The sequence below is a fragment of the Pseudorca crassidens genome, chromosome X (genome assembly GCF_039906515.1).
Source record: "Pseudorca crassidens isolate mPseCra1 chromosome X, mPseCra1.hap1, whole genome shotgun sequence".
Lineage (NCBI taxonomy): Eukaryota > Metazoa > Chordata > Mammalia > Artiodactyla > Delphinidae > Pseudorca > Pseudorca crassidens.
In genome coordinates this window covers 127,052,138-127,074,885 of record NC_090317.1, presented here as the reverse complement: position 1 = coordinate 127,074,885, position 22,748 = coordinate 127,052,138, and the positions used below count along the sequence as shown (strand labels likewise).

Genomic DNA, 22,748 nt, shown 5'->3' with positions numbered 1-22,748 from the left:
AGGAAGCAGATGGTTGGTTGCCAGGGGCTGGGGGAAGGGGGAATGGGGTGTAACAGCTTCATGTGGACAGGATTTTATTTTGAAGTGATAAAAATGTTTTGGAACGCAGTAGAGGTGGTGTCTGTACAACAATGTGGATATGCTAAATGCCATGGAATTGTTCGCTTTAAAATGGTTCGTTTTATGTTATGTGGATTTGGAATTATAACTCAATAAAAAAAAGTTAAAAACAAGCCCCCCCCCCCCAAACCAGGCAGCTGCTGGATTTGGCCCCAGGGCCATATTTTGCTAGGACCTGCTCTACCCCATTTAGACCCCACTTTGATAGATGATAGACTCTAACTCTGCCTGGAAACTGTTTCCAGGTCTTCTCTGTGAGCAGACATCATAGCTACGTGGTCCAACTCTGGACAGTCCCCCTCATTTCACCTCTGCAGCTCCATGTACTGTCTTGGGTCCTGGTCTGGTTCTGGTTCTCCAAGCTTGGAAGGAGGGACCACATCTATTCTAAGATGTCTTCCGTTGTGCCTTGTGGGCTTTGGAACTGACCCTGCAGAAGCTTCCTTTCTCTTCACGGGCTCTTCATGCCTGAAGCACCTTCCCTAGCTAGTGTTAGACTTGGCCTTTCTCTTTGGTGACACCCCAGCCAGCTTTTAGGTTTTGAATCTATCAGCCTTGAGGGCAGACGGACAGACACTCAATATATCCCATTTCCCTTGGGGTCAGTGCTGTCTTATTCTTATTTGTCTTTTCCCAGAGGAGCCCTAGTTAAGCTACTGTTTCTTCTCCAAGGAATGTTAGTTCCTAGGGTAATATCTTTCTCTGTTGATGCCTGACCTACGTCAAGCACAGCGAATGACCCAAGATTTTCCTATGCTAGGGGAATGAGTCTGCTGAAATAAGGGTAGAAGACCCAGACTTCAGTATCAGCCCGGCTGATCCTACCTTTGTGGTCTTTGTGCATCATTTAACACTGAGCCTGAACTTTTTGTTTTTTGTCTCTAAAGAACATCTGATCCTCGTCTGAAGGCTAAAGTGTTTTGTGAGATGTTTTCAAGGACTAGGGAACAAAATGGCTTACATCACTTCCTATCACATTCTGTTGGCTGGAACTTAGTCATATGGCCTGATTTAACTGGAAGGGAAGATGGGAAATGTCATCTTCCTATATGCCCAGGAATAAGATAAAGCATGTTGTCCACCCTAGCTATCTATAGTTTCCCCTCCTGTTTTCCCTCTGGTGGATGGAACACAATCTTTGTTCTCCTCCTGTAAGTGGCATGGTGCTATAGCACTGAGAAGTCACCATCTCATTTCTTGCCTGATGTATCTTGCTTATATTAACCTCAAAGCCTCATCGGGTTAGTCGTGAAAACTCTCCGAAACAATCAGATCTGACGTTTTGACAATTCAGACCTGGCACTTCCCAGTGTTGGTAGCAGGAAATACAAACAGAAACAGAGCTGTACCGAATTCCTCCCCGCTCAAAACCAAAGCTGCCATCTTAATAGTGATTATACCGTTAAGTCACCCCATTAACTTTGTGCCCTGTTTCCCGACAACCTTAAGATAGTATATCTTAGTTTTTGTAGTAAGAGAAAATTCCATTTTATTTGCCAAAGTAACATACATACAGACATATTTCCAATAAACTGGTTTTCAAAAATAAATTTATTTATTTTTGGCTGCGTGACGTCTTCGTTGCTGCGCGTGGGTTTTCTCTAGTTGCGGCGAGCGGGAGCTACTCTTCGTTGCGGTGCGCGGGCTTCTCATTGCGGTGGCTTCTCTTGTTGTGGAGCACAGGCTGTAGGCACGCGGGCTTCAGTAGTTGTGGCTCGTGAGCTCAGTCGTTGTGGCTCGCAGGCTCTAGAGCGCAGGCTCAGTAGTTGTGGCGCACGGGATTAGTTGCTCCGCGGCATGTGGGATCTTCCCGGACCAGGGCTTGAGCCCGTGTCCCCTGCATTGGCAGGCGGATTCTTAACCACTGTGCCACCAGGGAAGCCCCTGTTTTTTATTTTTTATTCAGACAAAACAATGAATAGGAAACACATACCGAAAAGCTTAAGTCAACATATTGAAGAGAAATATTTTGGAGACGCGGCCAGTTTAAGATTCAAGTTGCAGGCTTGCTTCTTGTGGTGTGAAGTTTCAAGGTGGGAACTGATGGCCCTCATGCTTTCACATTTCATGATTTCTCCGTAACTATTACAGTTTATTATTGCATTACAACTGTAATAGAAAAAGTAAAACCTTTTTCTTGATACTGGGGTCCTGCCCATCTCGTCTCCACAGCATGGTCACTGGTGCAAGGTTGAGGAGATAAGGGAAGAGAATTAGCCCGTCACTTCAGGGAGACGAAGTCTGTGGATACATGGAAAGCGGCTAATGTTAGCATCTTTTCCTGAAAACATCCATTGGGCAGGAAGGATGAAAGTGATTTCTACTGGAAGCCAGCTTGATTTTATTTCATTCCTTTGTAATAGAGAGGTATTGTTTAAAAGAGGAGAGTTAAAAGAAGAAATGTGGTAAAATGATAGAAAGACTCAGCTGAAAAGGAACTTTCTGAGGTTTAGCCAATTTCCTTAGCTCCATTTGCTCAGTTTGGTTCAATTCTATTCATTTAAATCAACAAACATTCACTGAGTGTCTGGAATGTATCAGCCACGGAGATGCAATAAGTAAGATCCAGGCTGCCATCAAGTATCTCAGTCCTGAACAAAATTGGGTCATTTGCAGAGACGTGGATGGATCTCGAGACTGTCATACAGAGTGAAGTCAGTCAGAAAGAGAAAAACCAATATCGTATATTAATGCATATATGTGGAATCTAGAAAAATGGTACAGATGAACTGGTTTGCAAGGCAGAAATAGAGACACAAATGTAGAGAACAAACCTATGGACACCAAGGGGGGAAAGTGGCGGGGGGGGGGTTGGTGGTGCAGTGAATCGGGAGATTGGGATTGACATAGATACACTAATATGTATAAAATACATAACTAATAAGAACCTGTTGTATAAAAAATAAATAAATAAAATTAAATTAGAAAAAATATCTCAGTCCTGTGTGGAGAAACTTCACCTGGAGATCTGAGGGGACTGATCTGAGTCCCACAGCTAGTCAGTGGAGAAAACAGGGCTAACACCCTTGCCTCATGACCCCTGGTTCAGCAGTCTGCCACCCAGACAATTTCCTACGCCAAGTCAGAGATGAGCAGCAAATAACTCACCCCAGGACTCGTGTGTTTCATCTATGTGATGTTCAAAAGAAGCCAGCCAAATGATCTTTGAGGTACTAAGTATGAGAGGTGAGATTTTATAAGAAGGGAGAAAGGGAGAAGGACAAAGGAAGTAATGATGCCTTAGAAAATGTTGATAATTTAGACACTAGAGTTAGTTATAGCCACTGATCCCTGAATTTCCTGGCTTGGGAGGAATTGTGGATCTCAGTATTAGCTCTAGTAGTAATAACGGTAGCTATGATATGAGTAGATAATACTTTTTGAGAGCTTACTAGGTACCAGTGACTCTTCTAAGGGGGCATACTTGAAATAACTCATTTGTCTAAAAATAAACCTGTGACGTGAAGTATTATAGTCATCTCCATGTACTTATTAGCTCTTGTCATGCGTAATGCTGTGTGACAGAGCTCCCCCAAACTCAGTGGATTATAACAGCCACCATCTATTATGGCTTTTGAGGGTGTGGGGCAGCCGGTGTTTCTGCTGGGCTTGGCTGGGCTCACTCATTCATCCACAGTCGGCCGTAGGTCCCCTGGCAGTAGATCTAGGATGGCCTCAGCTGGGTTGACTTCACCACCTGGCTGGCCTCCTCCACGTCTCTCAGGTCCCTCCCGCAGGCTAGCTCAGGCTTTTTCCCGTGGTAGAGGCAGGCGTGCATGAGCGAGCGGTGGGACAAGAAGAAATGCACGAGCACTTTTGAAGCCTGCTTGCATTCTGCTGTCTTGAAGTCGGGAAGAACTGGGACCGTCATCGCAAACATCTACCACAGAGGTTGAGTAACTTTTCTCTTAGTGAGGACGTGGGTAAGTCTGTGTGTAGTAGAGGTCCCAAACAAGGGTGGATTATTACTAGTGCAAAGACAGGCAGTCCAGGCTTGTGTGTTGGGTGTGCTCAACAAGGTCTCCAGGCACCTGCGATCTTTTTTTCTGCTTTCTCTGCCTTTCCCTCAAGTGGTGGACTCACGTGTACGGTCTAAGACTGGCCATCACTTCAACCAAAGTAAAGACGGTTCTCAGGGAGGGGAGAAAAGTATGCCTCCCGTCTCCCTTAAGAATATGAGTAGAAATCTCAGGATTTCCACTCCTGGTAATATAAACTAGGTAATAGGGGTCAATCTTGTCACAACTAAAAAAGCTGTGTGGATTATTCTTAAAACCTAGGAAGCATTCAAGCGCTAATACGATACTGAGCAATTATTGGTCTGACATCGCAGAGAGGCTGAGACCTCAGAAAGAAATGAGCAAAGCCTTTGTCTTTGGGGATGCTTAGTTTTCCTTTTGGTGAGCCCAAGGGACTAGGACAAAGGTCTGGACCCTCTTTAGGCTGGGCCCCAAAAAAGCCCCAAAAGATCGTCTCCTAGAAGTAAAGGTAAGCTGGAAGTAAACTAACCCTTGCCTCCTCTGAAACAGTTTTGTGAAAATATGAGTTTCCCTCAGAAAAATCTCAAATCTGAAACTTAGATCAAGGTGACACTAAACTGCGAGCACTAGCCCCAGGTCCCTAGCAGAGATGAATAGAACTAAGAAAATGTCACCTAAATCTTCAATTTGTTGGATAATGTTAAAAAAAAATTTTTTTTAATTGGCAGGGAACTGGAAGATATAAAAAGGGATATAGCAATTTTGTAAAAGAGCCAAATAGAAATTCTAGATCTGAGAAAGACTACAGTAGAAAATAAGATTAACAGCAGATTGAGAGTAAGCTCAAAGCAACAGTCCAAAATGAAGCACAGAAAGCCGAAGGATGAAACTCAGAAGAGAAGAGAGACAGAAGATAGTGGTAAAGCTTCATATATGTTTAATTGGCATCTCAGAAACAGAAGGGAGAGAGAGAAATTGGGAGAGAATTTTTTTTTTTTTTTTTTTTTTTTTTTTGCGGTACGCGGGCCTCTCACTGCTGTGGCCTCTCCCGTTGCGGAGCACAGGCTCCGGACGCGCAGGCTCAGCGGCCATGGCTCACGGGCCCAGCCGCTCCGCGGCATGTGGGATCTTCCCGGACCGGGGCACGAACCCACGTCCCCTGCATCGGCAGGCGGACTCCCAACCACTGCGCCACCAGGGAAGCCCTGGGAGAGAATTTTGAAACGATGAAGGATCAGAAACTTTGAGAAATGATGAAAGACGTCAATACACAGAAGCCCACTGAATCCCAAGGTGGATTTTAAAAAATCCATGCATAAACACATCTAAGTTCTGAAAACAGAATTAATAAATCATATCACTTTTGTTCTCACTGTCCAGATCTTGGTCATGTAGCTACAACTCTCTGCAGGAGAAGCTGAAAAATGTTGTTTTTATTCCATTGTTTCTTCAGAGCTATATGCCCTGACAAACACTTAAGAGTTTATTACCATAAGAGAGAAGAGAAGCGTCAACATTGACATTGACATCTTTCCAAGGTCACACAGCTAGGAAGTGGCGGATCAGGTATTTCATTTGGCGTGGCCTGGCTCCACAGCCTGTGCTCTCAGTAGCTATGCGGAAGGCATGGCCCAAGGTTTGGGTTTGCAACCTTTGACCACAGGTCAACATAATGTATTAATTAAGCAAATAGACTATTAAAAGCACATTGGAAATAGGGTAACCAGACCAGGATCGTGCTAGTGAAAAACTAGCTCTTCTCAAACATTTCAGTGTTGTTCATGTTCATTAAGAATTCGCTGCCCACGATACAAGGTCCAGACGTGCACAGTAGGCTACAAATACACCAACTCTAGGAGGGTTAGGTTGGCATTGGTAACTTTAGGCATCTGATTAGTGTTTATGAGTACAGGGGACAAGGTTTTGGTCTCTCCACAAGTTAATTCTTTGGGTCTCAAAATGAGAGCCTCAGGAATGCAACTAGAAGAGATGAAAAGTTGACTCTTGTCTTTCAGCTTCCAAAGTCAATTTTTTCAAACGTGATCTTAGATATATATCAAATAGAGTTGTATATTTTGTTAAGAAGCTGTAAGTCAGGGCCCTTAGCAAACGATGGCCCTTGGGCCAAATTCCTCCTGCCATCTGTTTTTGTTAATAAAGTTTTACTGGTACACAATCATATCCATTCATTTATGTATTGCGTGTGACTGTGACTGTACCTGTACTTCCGTGGCAGAATCTGAGTGGCTGTGACAGAAACCACCTGATTTGCAAAGCCTAAAATATGAACTGTCAGGTCCTTTTCAGGACCAGTTCGCTGATGCCTGCTCTAAGCCAATGACAGTTTCATGCGGCTATAGGCAAATATAAATTCATCTTCGCGTTCAGCCTTATTATGAAGGAACATCTAGGCCCTTTATCTCCTCTAGGCCTCCCTTATTTTCACGTGGGAGATTTCTGACTGTGTGAAACCTCCTCATGTTTCATGAACCCCAAGAGTTGAACTTGACAATTTTGGATATGGTTTTTAATATGCAAACATTTCATAAATTCTCAATTTCTGATTTTGGGGTTTTTTTTTAACTGAATTAAATCATTTTCAAAATTTTAATTTGGTCAAGCGGCTTGATAAGTGTAAGCAAAATAAACCTTCCTATGCAATGAAAACTCAGCCCCCTAACCCCTCGAAGGTCTGTTTGGTATACAGGTTTCTCCAAAGAAAGGAAGTTTTTCTCTGCAACGTGTGATTGAAAACCAAAGACATGTTTTTCTAAGGTCAGACCATAAGGAATCATAAAATCAATATTTCTAACGTTTATGGATTTGCTCTCATTAGTTTTTGGCAGTACACGATTTCTTGATTTTTGAAAGTGGTACAGAATGGTGCAGAAAGCTTCTGGAACAGGAATAAAAAATGTATATATATATTTTATAATTATAGTGTAAACAAACTCCAAGCATATGGATTACATTTCCTTTTAAAAATAAAGGGTTTTAGCATTTAATGGGAAAAGCGATTTGCAAAATATGCTTTGGATTTTGCCAAAACCGAATCACTCAAAATGTACAATTAACTCTAAACGAAACCAAATTCAACTGTCTTTGCTTTAAATGACTAAAAAAGACAGCTCGCATTGTTGCTCGTGCCTTCGAGTTCCCAGGTCGAGAAAGGGAAGTCGGATGTGCTGTCAGCTAGGCACTGTTCTTGGTAATGTCTGCCTCAGAATGTAGTTGAGCGGGAGAGTGTTTCCCGGGGGAATATGTGTGACCTTCTCAAGTGTAAATCGATTTTGACTAGTTGTAATGTTTAAGAGGAATTATAGAGAGGAACTGACGTGTTCCCTGGTAAGGGATCAAGTTGTTAATTTCCACCGGCTGTGAAATACTTATTGTTGTCCTGAGAGCTAAATAATCTGACAAAAGTCTTCTACATTTTAATGACCTTTTATATTTGTCACGAGAGCAGTGGAGTGGTCATAAATGTACCATTAAAAAAATACTTTAGGTTTTCCTCTTAGATCACATTCATTTGCAGAAACACACATTGCTCTTTGCAAACCAAGTGGGACTGACTAACTAATTGTCAGGCTAATACACCAAGGAGTACTTTGCTACTTGCTGTTTCCGGTTTAGTCTCCCGTTGCAGGAATCGAGCTGACTGGGGAGAGGCACAAACCAAACTGTGAGCCAGGGCTCCTGAGAACTCTTGTATCTCCCAGTCTCTACTCTTAAAATAATACATGTGCCTCCTTTGAGGAGACAGAAAATTATGAACCAGGAGTGCTTTGGAATATGCAAGGGATTCTTATGAAAATTTACATTTTAAATGGAACTTACAGTCTATAAGCCGTTTGCAAAGAGTCAAAGATGGTAATAAAATTGAAGAGTATGAGATAATGATGCAAATAAATTCTTAGTTCTGGACAGAATGGGGGAAAACATAGGGGCACTATTTAAACATTGAAATCTAGAAGCATAGTTAGAACAGATGCAAAACCACTATATAAACGGTATAAATAAATACAAGTGTGAGAGAGGGGGGGAAAATGATGGGAACATAAATGGAGGGAAAGAAATGAACCCTCTGCTTGCTTCCCTCCAAGGCTCGTGTAACATATTAAAGCATTCATTTTACTGTCTCACAGAATTTTTCATTTTTCAAAGAACTATCCAGTCAGGAGGGGAATTTTATATTTTCATGTACATTTCCTCAGCTCTTTGATGCAACAATAAGGGCACAATAGCAAAAGGAAACATTGAATCTGGCATCGCAAAGGTCAACTTCTTTCATGTTTCAATAACATATTCTTAGTATGTTGGCTTTGTAGAACTCAGTGTGACTAACAGTTCTTCACGCTATACATCCAGTTTTAAATTGCACGTTTCTTCCAAACATCACTAAGTTCATTAATATTTAGGTTTCCTATTTTCAGTTCCCACCAAAACTGATCTAAATGTGAAATCCACACTGTTGACAGAGCGGCAAGGCTGCAAGGGACAGCAATCACCCCCGTTCCCCGTGAATCAGCCGCTTTTGCAGTTCAAGAGATTGGTCCCAGAGGTCACATCATTATTTCCCCGAGTTGCCCATTATGTGGTTAACATTTACATAAATGTTAGGTACACTCGGTCCCTTCCCTGTGGCTTTTCCAGAAGGACTGCATTCCTGTATATTTATTAGCCACTTTCAAAGCTTCTTGTCGTTATATCTTGCAGAAAGGAGAAAGTCAGAACTATAAAGAAGTCTTAGATTTGTATAGATCAGGGCTGTGTTCTTATAATCTTATGAAGATTTAATAAATAAATGCATAGCTGAACTCTAGAAGGCAGTTGAGCAAGAGTAGCCTTCTCTATCGTTCTTTCTGGAAAATATCCGTGGGTCCTTACTGTCTCTCTGGTCATTACACACTTCTTCCCCTCTGCCTTTATTTTTAAGGCTTACCTTCCCTCCTGGTATTATACCGCACAGAATTCCTTGTCAACTTCCATCAGAGCCCTCGGTCTCTCTAGATGTGCCTGTTACTTTAAACTTTCGTCTCGGTTTCACCCTATTTTCATTTTATCAGGACTAGTTAATTTCCTCTGCCTGGTGTACTCTTCCATTTCTGGTGCCTGGTGGTGCATGGATGCCAGGTTCACAAAATTGTTTCCACTTCCTCCTTGCATCGAGCGGGCCACGAGACGATGTCTACGTGCTGGATTGGGGACAGGGGTGATGTTTGCCCTGTCCAGGACCAGTCTTTGGAAAGGCCTGCAGTGTCCTCCACCTTCATCCTCCTTTGATGGACTGGCCAGTTAGAGAGAATTCGGCAGTGTCGTTCAAGGGTCTGGAGGTCTCTGAGGCTCTAGGGGCTGGTGGAACCCCCAAATACAAGGAGTCTGGTTGAAAGAGAGCTGCCCAGGACAGCCGTGTGATGGGGGACATCCGCCTTGGGCTTTGTGTCCGCACAAACACTTCTCTTGTGTTAAGCCATTGAGGTTTTGGGCTGTTTCTCACAGCAGTTTGCCTGTGTTGACTCTTGCAGTGATCTCGTTTAGGATCTTCAAGATTCAGCTCAGTCATCATCCCCTCTATGGAATCTTCCTTCTATGGACTCCTAGGGCGCCTTCATTTGCTATAAGGGTGCACGGTTTCTTCAGTTATGCGTTGAAACTAATATCTCACGGCTGGCTCTTCTTTCTTAAAGAGAGCAACTTTGTATTCTAGCGCCTACTGCAGTGCCTGGCCCAGAGCAGGAAGATGCCCAATAAATCTTGGCAGACATTGCCCCTCCCTGAAAAGATGGCATCACGAATGGGAGAATTTCACCCACGGTAGCCTTTGAGGATGGAATGGGGTTGGTGGTGATTGAAGGGGTGGGGGGAATCAAGCACGTATCCTTCAACACCGTCACCTACTCCGTTTACTACACGAGAAATGCTTTGTCATCATTCACTTCCTCGTGTAAATAAAGACAAGTTTACAAAATATTGATATGATGATCGTGCTTATGGAATCATTCTTTCAAGCATCTGTCTTTGCCTAAGTGCTGTTCTAGGTACTAGGGGAAAAGAGGTAAATACGACAGATCTGGTTCCTGCCTTCACAAGTCTATTAAGTCTATTTTCTGAACCATTAGCATTTTGATATCATTTCTGAGACTCACCTTTCCTTTGCACGAATCACAGGGGTGTTGATGAATTTATGAAGCGTAGTGTATCCCCTTTGCGCAAAACACAGAGACCGGGCCAGCAATAGAAGCCACTGGAATTCTAGACACTATAAACAGAGTATCCATATAATTGCTCACATCCTAGCTTCTACTGTTCATTTGTAAGGACTTTATTATCTGACTACAGAGGTCACACATGACTTATACTTTAATTTCTCCACTTGCATTTTTTTCTTCTTTTCAATATTTGAGAGCTCCTTGAGGATGGAGACTAAGTCTTTAATTCAGTTCAACAAACATTTATTGACACAATGATCTATTTAATTACTCTGGGAAGAAAAGACTGCAGATTCCTCAAAATTCATTTTCTACTACTTACAAATAATCCCTTTCAAGTACTGAGCTTTCTTTGAAGCATTTACTGCTCAAGTCTTCTTTTATGCTGCAAAAGATTTTACTTACCCCAGATTTCTTTTTCCCATCTTTTCTTCCATACTTATTTACCCAACATTCTCTGAGTCCATATTTTTTTAAAAATTCTATCATTGAATTAGTAAATTAAATCAGACGTTGAATGTCCAAGGGAAATTTTCTACATAAAGGAATTGTATGAGGAATGCAATCATTTAATTATTCATATTTTTTTTTGGTAAAGGAGAACTTTAAAAAAACCAGGTTTGATGAAAATAGTAGCATGTTTACATTCAGTTTCAGTTCGTTTCATTTTCCTAATGTAGGGCTTTTCAGAATAAGGTTTTTCATGCCTGCCCCTCAGCCACTCCTCAACTTGATCCACTTTTGGTGGAAAGGGGGATTAAAAATGTGTCACAGTTACTCGGGAGCGTGGTTTAGAGTGCTTCCGGGAGAGCGTTGGCACCCATCTTAGGAGGAGGAGTTGGGAAGTCAAAGGAAGGGAAGAGAAAAGTGGGAAGAAACGACCAGAAGGAGAAAGAACTCAGAGACTCATCCTTGACACGGCCCTGAATATACAGAAAATAGAGTTGCCAGATTTGGGCAAGAAACACTCAGAAAAGACCAAAAATTAAAAAAACCCAACAATAACAAAAAACAGGATACCCAGTTAAATTTGAATTTCAATAAACAACAAATAGGTTCTTAGCATAAATATGTCTCAAATATGGCCTTGCGACGTTGCTGAGATCCTACCATTGCCTGGGACATACTTACATGAAAAAACTTCGCTGTTTATCTGAAATTCAAATTTACGTGGGAGTCTATTTTATCTGGTGACTCTAACAAAAAAGCCACTCTGCAAACGTGAAGAAACGTTCTTGAAATCCTTTGAGTGTGTTCATAATTGGCTTTCTGTGTAGAAATAGGACCTCCAAAGTCCCATTTATCTTAGACGTTGTGAGCTAGAACAGAGGGTTAAGTATAACTCAGATGTGATCCTGTCCACTCCTGGGCTAAGGAAGGTGTTAAATAAAGAATCAAGAAGCATCATGGGAAGAAATGATTGTTTAGTTTCCCAGAAGGGACAGTCTAGTTGGTGGCCCTGTCTGGAGGCCAGTTCTTTACAACCCAATGGATGATTTTCCAGTGGGGGGTGAAGAGCCCTGACACCCGTCCAGGCTGAAGGGGCTGGAACACGCGGAAGGGATGGGGTGAGCTGAGGATGAGTCCCCACGGTCAGAGCCCAGAGTCAGGAAGTGGCAGGAAGTGGCCTCCCCTGGGAGGTGCCTGGGGGAGGATGGGGGGCACCGGATGGGTACCCTACGGCAGATTTTTGCAACCTCGGCACTATTGACATGTTTGACCAGATAATTGTCATGGGAGGGCGGCTGTCCTGTGCGCCGTAGGATGTTTCGCAGCGTCCCTGCTGCCTGTACTCACTAGATGCCAGTAGCACTCCCCTCCTCTGGTTCGACAGCCGAAAATGTCTCCGGCCATTGCCAAATGTCCCCTGGTGGGCAACATCACATCAGATGGGGTCTCTGTCCTATGGAGAGAGAAGCCAAGGAACGGAGAGCAGGAACTGGATGGGAAAATGTACCTGAGAAACAAACGGGGCAGGCAAGGATCTGCAGCAGGGGGAACAAAGTCTCAGAATCATAGCAGAAGTTCAGCATTGGGTTATTCGCTCAGGAAGCACCCCCCTCCCCGTCCACCTGCCGCCCACCCTCACGGCCTGCAGAGCCTCTGAGAAATGGAAGCCTAACCCAGAGCATCTCCAACGGCACAGGGGGAAGCTTTAAGAGAGGACTATTATCACTGGGAGAAATAAACCACTGCACCTCTAACTGATCTTCCTGCCTCCGCTTGCGCCCCCTGCAGTCTCCTCTCCACATAACTGTCAGAAATTGGACCTCATGACACCCTTCATAAGACTCGGTGGCGGCTTCCCCTTACACGCAGGCTAAACCCCGCCTCCTTCCCATGACTTGCCAGGACCTACCTGTTCTGGCCCCTCTCTCCTTGCCCACCTTCACGCTGCCCAGATGGTCACCTTGATCACTACCCTGTAGCCACACTCATCTGCTTGCTGGTCCCACCCCAGGGCCTTTGTCCATGCTGTTCCCCCTACCGAGGATACTCTCCACAAGGTCTCTGCTTAAATACGACCTCCTTGAATTTGCCACCAGTTTTACCTGACCAATGAACAGTCTCTTGCACAACTTACACAGTTGCCCCTTACCGTGCTTAAATTTTTTAAACTTTTCATTGAAATACAGTTGATTTACAATGTTGTGTTACTTTCAGGTGTACAGCGAAGTGATTCATATATATATATATTCTTTTTTTAGATTCTCTTCCGTCGTAGCTTATTACAGAATTTTGAGTAGAGTTCCCTGTGCTATACAGTAGGTCCTTGTTGTTTATCTATTTTATATATAGTAGTGTGTGTATTTTATCCCAAACTCCTAATTTATCCTTTCTCCCTCCCCTTTGGTAACCATAAGTTTGTTTTCTATGTCTGTGAACCTATTCCTGTTTTGTAAATAAGTTCATTTGTATCATTTTTTTAGATTCCACCTATAAGTGATATCATATGGTATTTGTTTTTCTCTGTCTGACTTACTTCACTGAGTATGATCATCTCCAGGTCCATCCATGTTGCTGCAAATGGCATAATTTCATTCTTTCTATGGCTGAGTAGTATTCCATGGTATAGATGTACCACATCTTCTTTATCCATTCATTTGTTGATGGACACTTAGGTTGTTTCCATGTCTTGGCTATTGTAAATAGTGCTGCTATGAACATAGGGGTGCATGTATCTCTTTGAATTATCGTTTTCTCCATATCTCTTCCCAGGAGTGGGATTGCTGGATCATATGATAGCTCTGTTTTTAATTTTTTAAGGAATCTCCATCCTTTTCTCCATAGTGGCTGTACCAATGTACATTCCCACCAACAGTGCGGGAGGGTTCCCTTTTCTCCACACCCTCTCCAGCATTTGTAGACTTTTTGATGTTGGCTATTCTGACTGGTGTGAGGTGGTACCTCACTGTAGTTTTGATTTGCATTTCTCTAATGATTAGTGCTGTTGAGCATCTTTTCATGTGTCTGTTGGCCATCTGTATGTCTTCTTTGGAGAAATGCCTGTTTAGATCTTCTGCCCATTTTTGGATTGGGTTGTTTGTATTTTTTTTGATATTGAGCTGCGTGAGCTGCTTGTATATTTTGGAGATGACTCCCTTGTCAGTCACCATGCTCAATTTGTTATAGCATTCATCAGTGTTTCTATTCCATTTATTTTATCCATTTATTCACTATATTCATTGATACTATTCAATATTTTTGTGCTTACTTTTTTATTGACTATATATTTACAGGGTTATTTACTCGTCTCTGTCTACATTTTCGGGGCCTAGAAGAGGGCCAGGCACATCCTAGCAGCTCAGTAAATATTTGTTGAACAAAAGAGTGACTGGCAATGGGAAAAGCTAATTACAGGAATGCTGTAACTAATCATATATATGTTTAATCTAAGCTTTTATCAATGCAGTTAGCATTTCTCAGTTATTCTCCACAATCTCTTTGTATTTTAAGTACCATCGGAGAACATCAGATCATTTGCCACTTAGAAGGAAGGACCATATGTCCCGTAGTGTCCCAATTTATGCCCGTTGTCCCAGTGGAACGGTTAATAGCACTCTAACTCTCCAAAACCTCCTCATTTCGACAATAAATTAAATGTATATAAGGTACTGATGTGTCTTTCATGGGCGATGAGTCATAGCAGTTGAAACTAAAAAGAGATGGGTGGGGCCTGGAATTGTCAAGCGTGACGTCATGGAAGATTCTGAAGTAGAGCTGAGCCTGGAAGGATGGCTAGGAAGAAGGAAGGAGTATTTGGATGGAGGAAGTCACGTGTGCAAAGGGACAAAGATGCGACTGCGATCCAGGCAAAATGTGATGGAAGCTTTAGGCAGATTGTGACTAGATCCCAAGGCTGAGACTCGGGCCTCCATCCCCTAGGCCTGTTATGCTCCTGTCACGTAAACACAGATTTCGATGGCTGGGTTGGAATGTTTGACACTCACTGAAAAAACAATTTCTTAAAAACAAATGACTTTTTCAAATCAGTCCCAGATAAGATGAGAGAGAAGATGATATGGGCTTTAGGGAAACCTAGATGAGGCAGAATTGGCTCGTTAATGGCAGCTGTTTCAACAATTAGAGTTAAGTTCAGCACAATGATTCAATTTACTTTAATGAAATCAAGTCTTACCTTTCAGCTTCTTAGTAGCTTCCACTCTACCAGCAGAGCCAGGAGAGCTTGGTTTTGGTATAAGCCACTGCCACTTTTGTTTAGTCAACATTAAGACAAGAAACCAGGAGGAGAATGTCCGCTCTTGCACTCTTGAGAAAATAAGTCACTAAGGACTTGATCCCAAGCAACTGGAAGAAGGTGAGCGTGGCCGACGCATCCGTTGAGGTTAGTAATGTTCATTGTTGGGCCAAGTCTTAGTTCCCAGCTAGGTCAACAACATTTTGAAGTCTCATTAAAACAAGCAAACAAACGAAGTCCATCTTTCAGTCAAGTTCACCTCTCTGAAAGTTTTGTTTTTTTGTAAAAAGGATATTATATCATTCAGATGCATTTGATTCAGTAGGTGCTTTTTCAAGACCGGATGGACCCCCCCCCCCCCCGCCCACCATTCTCAGCTAGAGACAGAAGAACACTGCTTAGACGACGACATGGCCACGGATTACAGCCCGAAGTCTCTTGTCACAGGTGTTTCCACAGAGACAAGCTTTTTGGTTTAAAAGCATCTTTGTTCTCAGATGTACCCTCTGGGTTCCTCTAGAGAAAACACGCTTCGTGAAACAAAGATAAAACAAAGGTAGAGGCAGATGTCAACTACCACGAAGTGTCTAGAGTAAGAAAAATGTGATGTCACCCTAATTGTCACCAAAGGATTTGAATTTGGGCTGAGAGTCCGTCATCTACTTTTTTGGGAAAAGCTGAGGGAAGCCAAGTTCCCTGGTTCTTCCACTTCCATTGCTGTTTGAAATGTTCAGTTGCGAAGGATCGTTGGATAGGTGATAGAGCGGCCTTTAGATGGCCAAGACCCCTGTGCTGAGCTGGAGGCCGGGGTGCAGCTGAGGAATAAGTAACAGATGATTCTATACACAATAAAGTCCAAGTTGGTGTCAAATTCTTTTTGCGCTGGGCTCAATTTAGACCTCTGTTTGTTTCATTGTTGGCCGTGGTGTTTCTGGGGATGAAACGAAAGGTAGAGCTCTGTTTGGATAAATGTCTTCAGCTTGCTTAAGAGTAGACTAGGAAGATTAAGAAGAGAGAATGGAAATCTACAAAGAGTAATAAAAGTGAAACCAATCATCTTTTAAAACTTAACTCATCTCTTTTCAGAATTGGATTCGATTTTATTTCCATTAAGAAGAAAAGAAATTATTAGAAAAACTTTTTTTTCTCAAAATAGAAGGAAACAATAGTCAAAAGAACATTTCTGATTAATAGGGTACGATTGACATTCTGAAATTTCCAAGGCTAGGGCATAAGAAGGCTTGCCCAGTTCTCTTGGGATGCTTGCTCTGGGGGAAGCCTGCCGCCACACTATGAGGAAGTCCAAGCTAGCCGAGTGGAGAAGCCGCACGGAGAGAGAGATGACTGAGCAGCTCCAGCCATCCCAGGCACCATTCGTGTGAGTGCAAACCCTTCAGATGATCTCAGCTCCAACCTCCGTCTGACAGCTACCACCTGACAAGAGACTTCTAGCAAGAACCATCAGCTGAGCCTAATCTACCCACAGACTCACAGAGATAATAATACATGTTTTAAAAGCCAGTTGGGTGGTTTGCTGTGCAGGAATAAATAATTAGAGCAGACCCTGAAAGCGACTTCACCTTGCAGATTTGGCGGTAACCAGAGGAATAAGATACAGAGGTGGCTGAGAGCCTCAGTTTTGCTGCCAGGTTGCGTGGGGTTGACTCCTGGGTTCAAATTCTGACCCCATCACCTTGGGTAATTACTTTCCCCCTCAAAACCTCAGCTTCTTATATGTAAAATGTGGAGGATGATGACGATAGTATTTTTGAATGGTAGTTTTGAAGCGAAAATAAATTCGTGTAACTTACCTAGCATGCAGCTTGTCAAAGAGTGCACACTAAATAAATTTCATCTGTTTTCATTATTTACTAAAATGGCCCATAGAAAGCCATAGGCTTTGGGGGAAAAGTAACCTGTTTACTTATTTAGAAAAATGGTCTCTATATTTGGATAATTTATTCTGCTGTTTCCAGTGGGCTGCCCAACTCTCTGGAAAAGAATCATCTCTAAGATGGTGAACTGGGCCCATTCAAAGGTCGCTTTTGGGAAATGATGTTCTCTGTCCTATGTGGGTGAAAAGCTTAATGTTTCTTCTAAAAACCCACCAACAGAGAAACAAACACAGAAACGAGTCTTGAGGCATCTGTGGCAAAGTTAACTCCGCTGGGCCCTGGGTAATGTATACTGTACATTCCAGGAGTGGCACTGCCTTGGAAATTTATTATGTGTAACATTTAATAAAGGGAAGAGCTTAACAAAACACCCTGTAGACCTGCAATCTGACTGAGGGTCTGCTTTGATGTCTGTCTGAGAGCAAGTCAATGGAGCTCTGTCTCTTATTTGCAACTGCTATAAAACAGGATTATGAGCACACTCGGAGCACCCTCAAACCCTGCAAAATAAAAGGGGCGGTGGAGGACCTGAAAATGAGGATACTTATCAGAATGGCCGGAAGGTGTGCATGGTAGTACCATTAGCAACAGGACAGTCAGGAGTCCCTCTGGGTCTCAGCAGGGGCAGACGGCGGAAGGAGCAGGACCTTCCAGCCTGTTACTTATTGATGCTGGAATGTTCCGAGCCTAGAAAGAACCACCTTCTTATCTGTAGAATCAAGTGGTACATATGGTGCGTGTGTGGGTGTGTGGGTGTGTGGTATATATATGCCTACATACGCCATGCAGTCCATATCCCATATCCAGGTATATGGACACTGGGCTATCTTTTGGAAAAGTCCTGTTGAAATCATACCCACCTGGCTTTGATCAAACTCAAGCCTTGAAAATCAGTGGAGCCTGTGGTTGACACCTGCAAGAGGTCTTTGAAATTCACCCTATCAAAAGTTGAGCCGCTGGAGGATTTTCCAATGACCAGGAAGGGCCTGTCTATTGGATGTAATGATGAGAGGGTGTCAACCGCAGAGAGAACTGGTCACATTTCCCTGAGAGGGACCCCTTGCATTTTGGGAGAGTTGCCTTTCTAAAGCAATGGTTGGGATTCATATGGGAATTCCTGTCTCCTAGCTCTTGGTTAGGCCTAAATCCCCTGTTAGCGTCATACTTCATCCCAAATTTGGCACGTTCTGTTGAAGACTCTCAAAGTCATATGTCTCCCCAATCATATGTGGGTTTAGGGATCAACTGATGTGGAGGGCTGGAGAGTAAATATAAAAGACGCTTCCGTCTCAAGATCTTATGGAGACAGCTGTTGGAGCCCCAGGGCACCCAGAGAGTATTAAATAGAGCTAGAGATGGAAGGTCAGTGGAGGCAGGGCCGGGCAGTTTGTCCCGTTCACAGCAGAAATCCCAGCGCGTAGGACAGTGCCCAGAATACAGCAGAGCTCCAAGAATATTTGTTGGAAGGATGGTGACTTGAACGCAGTGTTGGGCCACAGATGCAGCTATTAGGCGGCAGGTAGTGATGTGAAAGGTGGGTGACCTTCAGAGGATCTTGTTTCGGAATCAGTGAAGAAGGACCCAGGAAGACAAGCCAGGAGCTTCAGCAGGGTCTCTGCTCTGGTCCTTGGGTGGAGGAAGGGAGACTCTAAGGCAGAGAAATGATGTGGACAGACCCCTGCGGGACTTCCAGGTTAGGGGTGTGATGTTTGTGAGGAGACTTGCATCCTGAAATCGAGAGATAAAGGGCGTTTCCTCCAGAACGTGAGCAGCTCTCAGAGTGACCTTGGGTGAAGGAGCCGATGGCACGGGTGCCTGCTGTGTGTCACACTGAGCTCAGTGGAAAAGACGAGACCCATCTGTACGGTCAGGCCACTCAAGGTGGCTGTTCTCTTGCTCTTGGTACATCCCCTGCTTCGTCTACACCTCCTCACACCATCGTGCTTGCCCCCTGCCCCTCAGGACGGAACAGCGCCACCTGGTGGTTTATTAAAGGAAAACACCTGCCCTCCTGATGCTCGTTAACCTGAGGGGCTGTGAGGGATGTGCCTCAGCTGCTGGTAACTAATGAGCCTCTGACGTCAGTTCCTGCCGGTCGTCTCCTTCAGCCCTTGTGCAGTGAAGAGCTCTGTGGTGTCTCGTCTCGCGTCTGTCGGACACGGTGGGGTGTTTCTCCAGGACCTCTCTTCAGGTGTGTAACATTCCCCCACCTCTTAAACCATTCATGTCCCTGTCACTGGTTCCGGGCTCTTTATTCCGTTTTGAGTCTGGGCAAGTGCGGGGTCTGCAAGCCTGCGGAGTGCAGCCCAACACATCCAAATCTCCCCACGGTGCTAAAGGAGCTTTTTTTCCCCCAAATGGTCAGGTTACAGTGGAAACTAGGAAGAGAGGGTATTTATAAGAAGACAGGCAGAGGACTTCCCTGTTGGGTCACCATCTTGGTTGGGCCTCTAAGAACTCAGAGTTCTTGTAGAAGAAATATATCATTTATGGCAAAAAAGCAAAAAATTCCCTTGTTCTGTAGTAGAGGCGAAGGGGCTGTTTTAGCAGACGATTGATCTGTATTTAACCATTTTTTCCCTTATATTCCTCCTCTGGCCTTATCACCTTTCCTTTTGTCAAATCCTTTTAAAAACATGTTTGGGACGGCAGAACCTAACCGTGCAATGTGTGCGAGGCTCTTCATGGATTTCAAAACACTTCCACACTCTCACCACAACAGGTGCTCCACAGACTAGCGTGATCATATAACTGAGGCTATCAGCCTTTTCTCTAAAGGGCCAGATGGTAAATGTTTTCAGCTGCGTGGACTATAATCTCCATCGTGACTATTCAACTCTGCATTGTAGTGTGAGAGCAGCCATTGACCATGCGTAAAAGAATGAGCGAGGCTACGTTCCAATAAAGTTTTATTTACAAAAACAGGTAGCGGGCCACATTTGGCCCGTGGGCCAGAGTTTGCAGGCCTTTGGACTAGACTCCTGCTATTTAAAGGGTGCTCTGTAGGCAGCATTACCAGCCTGGCCTGGGAGTTTCTTAGCAGTTCGGAATCCTGGTCCCAGACCTCCTGAGTCAGAATCTGCCTTTTAACAAGACCCAGGTGAGCAGCAGTGAGCCGAATGGTGTAGGTTCCTTAAAGGAACGATTTGATTTTCCTCTCCTCATTGCTCCTGAAATCTACTGGGCACATCCATTTTCCCCACCCCTGTCCCACTAGATCACATCTCAGGCTAGGTTTTTGGCATCTTCTGGGCATTAGAACAGCCTCATGTATAGCTTTTAAGAATTCTGGGCCAATCTAAATGGATACTTTCTTAGCAAAAGCAATTCAAAGGTTCTCGGCTTTCCCCTTAGGCAGCCTGGCCAGCTGGGAAACCTTAGTGAAGAAAAGGCACAGGGTCTCTTCCTCACGCCCACCTTGAGCCTTGCCCTCCTTCCCCCGCGGTGTCCAGGAGGAGGGAGGGAGATGAGGGGGTGAAGCCTTCCGCGGGTGACGCTCTCACCGTCGGGTGTTGGGGTCCTGTTTGGGCAGCCATCCCATAGCGTGCTCTTTGTCACATGTGGTACCGCCGTGGGGTGGGGGGGTACCTACCTCTGTGGGTCCTCGGACTCTTCCTAGTTTCCACCGTGTTATGACAGTCGTGTCCTGGGGAAGGTCACTCTGGCCCAGCTACCTTCAGCATCACCCTCTGGGCCTTAGGAAGACGCAGCCCCTCCCAGCTTTGGACGTGGAGGCTGTGCCAGCCACAGCCTCTGACTTCTCCCCTCATTTTTTTTAAAAAAATTATTTATTTATTTATTTTTGGCTGCGTCGGGTCTTCGTTGCTGCGCACGGTCTTTCTGTAGCTGCGGCGAGCGGGGGCTACTCTTTGTTGTGGTGCTTGGGCTTCTCATTGCAGTGGCTTCTCTTGTTGCAGAGCACAGGCTCTAGGTGCGCGGGCTTCAGTAGTTGCGGCTCGCAGGCTCAGTAGCTGTGGCTCGCGGGCCCTAGAGCGCAGGCTCAGTAGTTGTGGCGCACGGGCTTAGTTGCTCCGCGGCATGTGGGATCTTCCCGGACCAGGGCTCAGACCCATGTCCCCTGCGTTGGCAGGCGGATTCTTAACCACTGCGCCACCAGGGAAGTCCCTCCCTTCATCTTTAAACTTGCCCAGCAAGAGCGGAGTCAGGTGCCAATCTCCACCTCCCAAACACTGGGACACGGGGAAGATCACTGTCCCTGAGACTGGCTTCTATCCAAAGGGCACGAGAGCCGACTTGTGACCCTCCCCTTTCCACACGCAGCTCCCTTCTCTTGGGGCCTGGGCTCCTCTCGTGTGCAGGCAGGTGGTGGGCAATGAGTAAGGGTCATAGGGACAGTCTGGAGCCATTTAGCAGATCCTTCATGGACAGACTTACATCATCTATTGTCTTTAGCTTCAGGCTACAGGTAGGGACGTGCCCCCGCGGTAGGCCGTCTAAGCGTGTTAATTCCAGCCTCTTCACACAGAACGGGGTAGTGGCACTTAGATGCTAAGTGACTGTCACAGGGTCCCTCAGCTATTTAAGGGAGAGCCGACGATCCACATCTCTGATGCCAAGGCCTGGCTCTCCTTCTCCCAAAGCTTATCTTACAGACCCTTTCTTCCAATCCCTCATTTTACATAGAAGCAAATGAACCCAGAGGTAAAAGTGAAGTTGTTGGGGCTTCCCTGGTGGCGCAGTGGTTGAGAGTCCGCCTGCCGATGCAGGGGACACGGGTTTGTGCCCCGGTCCGGGAAGATCCCACGTGCCGCGGAGCGGCTGGGCCCGTGAGCCATGGCCGCTGAGCCTGCGCGTCCGGAGCCTGTGCTCCGCAACGGGAGAGGCCACAACAGTGAGAGGCCCGTGTACTGCCAAAAAAAAAAAAAAAAAAAAAAAAAAAAACTGAAGTTGTTGGATTTCCAACAAAGAACCATTTTGTGGGGGGGGAGCAGAAGATCCAGCCATCAGATAAATAAGGGGAGACTTTAAAAATTCAATAAAGAAAATCCTGCTTTTTACACATGTTCTTTGAGAAACTGGGGGTGAATTGACAGGGAAAAATGTTTACTCTGTGAAAAAAGTAGGTCTCTAAATAAAATACATTAAGTGATTGCAGTTCTGTTTTAAAAACATACTCACATGCATGTAAAAGTACTGGGAATGGTGTCACGTGTTACCGTTCTTGTCAGTCTCCGGGGGGTCGGTTGGGAGCTCTCCTATGTGTCCACCTTGATGATGCCCTCCTTAGTGTTGGAAGTTTACTTTCTTTTAAATTTATTTTTTTGGCTGCGTTGGGTCTTTGTAGCTGCGTGCAGGCTTTCTCTAGTTGCGGCAAGTGGGGGCTACTCTTCGCTCTGGTGAGAGGGCTTCTCATTGTGGTGGCTTCTCTTGTTGTGGAGCATGGGCTCTAGATGTGCGGGCTTCAGTAGTTGTGGCACGTGAGCTTCAGTAGTCGTGGCACGCGGGCTCCGTAGTTGTCACTCGCAGGCTCTAGAGCACAGGCTCAGTAGTTGTGGTGCACAGGCTTAGTTGCTCCGTGGCATGTGGGATCTTCCCGGACCAGGGCTCGAACCCGTGTCCCCTGCATTGACAGGTGGATTCTTAACCAGAGCACCACCAGGGAAGTCTGAAAGTTTACTTTCATAAAAAGGAATCAGGCACATTTTGACCAAATACAGAAAATAGGGATGTTTGGTTTTAGCTTTGGTTACTATGATCTTTCCATTCTGATTTCAGCTCAGCCGGGAGAACGAGAGCAGTAACCAGCACTTGGAATTCGGGCAACTTTTCTTACCTGGGATCCATCATCTCTAGCCTGTGAAAAAGACAACGGTGAGTTCGATAA

The 22,748-nt window shown here is 44.6% G+C and overlaps 1 long non-coding RNA gene across 3 annotated transcripts in view; it reads left to right on the top strand.

Moving 5' to 3' along the window:
* LOC137217345 (uncharacterized) overlaps nucleotides 1-22,748 on the top strand; it is a 240,702-nt gene that overhangs the window by 47,264 nt on the left and 170,690 nt on the right. For all 3 annotated transcript variants that reach the window (XR_010940073.1, XR_010940072.1, XR_010940071.1), the window contains exon 2: nucleotides 22,640-22,735. This is a non-coding gene — a long non-coding RNA (uncharacterized lncRNA). The remainder of the gene's footprint in view (nucleotides 1-22,639; nucleotides 22,736-22,748) is intronic.